Source organism: Mastigoproctus giganteus, chromosome 3 (assembly GCF_048544385.1).
Source record: "Mastigoproctus giganteus isolate SK-2022 chromosome 3, ASM4854438v1, whole genome shotgun sequence".
In the NCBI taxonomy this organism is placed as follows: domain Eukaryota; kingdom Metazoa; phylum Arthropoda; class Arachnida; order Uropygi; family Thelyphonidae; genus Mastigoproctus; species Mastigoproctus giganteus.
This window is the reverse complement of record NC_143577.1, coordinates 216,592,352-216,595,411: the sequence shown is the minus strand read 5'-3', so window position 1 is coordinate 216,595,411 and position 3,060 is coordinate 216,592,352. Positions and strand designations below refer to the sequence as shown.

General features: G+C 39.3%; 1 non-coding gene across 1 annotated transcript; it reads right to left on the bottom strand.

Annotated features, from left to right (window-relative positions):
- Window positions 1-362: 362 nt before the first annotated feature.
- Window positions 363-434, bottom strand: TRNAA-UGC (transfer RNA alanine (anticodon UGC)). The gene has a single exon. It is a non-coding gene; the product is annotated as a tRNA-Ala (tRNA).
- Between the last annotated feature and the right edge of the window lie 2,626 nt (window positions 435-3,060).

The window sequence follows — 3,060 nt, the reverse complement described above, 5'->3', positions numbered from 1 at the left end:
CAGATACCAGTAGAGGTATGGAGTAGTCTGGAAGAAGAAGGGATCGATATCCTATGGGACTTGATGGAAAAATTGTGGCAGCAGGAGAGGATACCCGCTGAGTGGAGGGAAAGTATACTTGTGCCAATCTTTAAAGGAAAGGGTGATGTGCAGGAATGTGGGAACTACAGGGGATTTAAAGTTAATGTCTCATTCGATGAAGATCTGGAAAAGAATTGTGGAAGGAAGGTTAAGGCAGGAGACGGAAATAGGAGAGGAACAGTTTGGTTTCATGCCGGGAAGAGGAGCAACAGATGCGGTCTTTGCTGTAATAATTGTACGCACAGGATTTTAAAATTGAGAAAAAAAAAATTAAAAAATACTGGAAGTGCCGGGGATCGAACCCGGGGCCTTTCACATGCAAAGCGAACGCTCTACCACTGAGCTACACCCCCGGTTGTAACTTATTCCTTAGCAACCCTCATAACAAAGTGAAATTTTATATCCGTATTATTTTAGTTCTTTGTACATCCTTAGCAATTTGCTAAGTGTCTGCAATCTGTACTAAAAGCAATTGATATACGTCAGTGGCACAGCATTCACTCATGCCTGAGAGATCATGTTTTCCATTACACCCACTTATACTTCCTATGTATTTTGACTTCAGCTTATTTTTATTTAAATAGAAACTTAACAAAGGGATAATATACATTTTATTGACTAAAATATATTTTCTACCATATTTTTAAACTCCTGATGCGCCTCAAATTGTTTCATGGCCCCCCTGATGGAAAAATACTAATATGTTTGTGATCAAATTTATGATTGATAAATCTTATGATAAACGTTATTGATAAACCTGTCGTGTTTCGGGTTTTCATAAAAAAAAAAAAAAAAAAAAAATCTAATTGTTAGAACCACAAAATCTTTACTTAAGGCACTCTTTACTGATGACAGTAGATTCATTCTCAACAGCGATCACACGGTATCACCCCACAAACATCACTGAAAGGGATCGATATAGCCGTCTGAGAAAGAGTTATCTATCTTGGATGGATGTACACAACTCCAGATACTGGAAAGCGGTACTGTAACCGGTGCCCGCTACTTCACTGAGGTAATCCTTCCCCATGTGCGTCTGTTCCGAGGTGCCATTGGCCCCGAGTTCGTGTTTTTGGATTATAACGCCACACCCCATCGCACTGCAGCTGTTGATATGCTTTTGGAAAAATGAGGACATTGTTCGTATGGACTGGCCTTCCCGTTCCTGCCGATCTAAATCCCATCGAACACATATGGGACGCTCTGAGGAGACGCTTAGCTGCGCGTCTACACCCACCAGAAAATGTTCACCAGCTGAAGATGGCGCTGACAGAGGAATGGACGATGTTCCCGCAAATACTTATCAACAACGTTGTTCTAAGTATGGACAGGCGGTGCAAAGCCTACATCGACATTAGGGGTGTCCATATCTCCTACTGAGAACCACCTCTTCCCTTTGTTCCATCTTTGGCAGTGATGCACCTGTATCATGGCAGCCAGTACTATGTTGCCATTTTTGAATAAAGTCCCTCTGTACCGTTTTGTTTCCGTTGTTGTGTCGGTGTTGTTTCCTTCATCATTTCTGTACCTCGTGAGGTTCCTTTGATATGCTTTTCCCATATCCAAGTCACTCCTATGAGAAGCTACAGGTGAAAACCTGACTGGTCCTTAAGTTTTGCACACCAGTATTTAATTCTTTATAGTAGCCTTCTGCCATTTGAATTATGCCTTCTCTGCTATTTATAAGTACACCATCGCTATTCTTCAGTTTCAGTATCATTTGTCTTTCTGTATTACTGCTTATGGCTGCTAATTTAAATTTTTTGTTTTCACTTAATTCTTGTTCTGCTTTTCTTGCGTTAAATCTTCTTATGTCCTCTCTGAGTCTCTTTCTAATGGCTTTGCATAACTCAGTATACTCAATTTTCTCCCTGTCAGTGTTTTTCTTGCTCTTCATTTGTCGTATTCGGTTCATCATGAGAAGTGTTTCTTGACTAATTTTTTCTTCTTTGGATTTCTTTTTACCTATAGGTTTCTTGAGCTTTATCACTTTCAGAAAGTTGTATATTCCTTGTCGAAATCTTGGTGCTGAACAGTCTGCAGAAGCTCAAACTTGTTCTTAAATTCCAGTATATACTGCTTTTTCTTCCCTTCTGTTATCTCAAAGACCTTCGTACTCTTTACTTGAGTCAGTTTTTCCTTTCTTTTCTTACATCTATATCAAGTGTGCATCTTACCATTCTGTGATCACTTCCAACATTTACCTTGTTCAGGACGGTAACATCATTCACGATATATCTTCCGTTAGTGAGGATGAAGTCGATTTCCTTAGTTGGGAAATCTCCATGGAAGAGCCCCATTTGGGCTCTTCCATGACCACTTTCTTTAAACCTATATATCATCCACATTGTGGATGTTATATAAGTTTAAAGCAGGTGAAGCATAACACTACTGGTGGCACCAAGTTTTGCATTGCATATGAAACCTAATTTAGAATGCCTATGAGTGATAACAAGTTGTTGGCACCTCATTTCTGCTGTGCTAGTTTCAGGTGAGCCTTAGATAGTTTCGTTATAGTTGTAAATGTGCCTTTGATATATCTCCAATATTGAGAGAACCCATAAAACATCATGACGATTGCTACTTTTCTATGGTGAATATATAAAGTATAAAAAGTGAGGATCAAAAACTGTACTGCATCCCAACATAGCGTCCTCTATTGTTCCCGTGCCACGCAATGAAGACTAACCAATTCCTAGTCCACATCCTAGAGAAGAGTCTTCAGAATTGGATGATGAATCTGGTGAACATGATAATTTAGATTACACTTCAGAAGCCTGTCCAAGTTAAGCACCACACTTCTCTAATCAGCAAGAATTGGATGACTTAGCGAGGGACTTTGGTCTAACCAAATCCAATGTAGAATTCTGGCATCTCATTTAAAAGACTGGAATCTCCTAGATCCCATCTAAAAAGACATGTAACTTATGAAATTTTTTATACTATTGCAGAATTCCCGCTACTGTTTTGATTGATTTT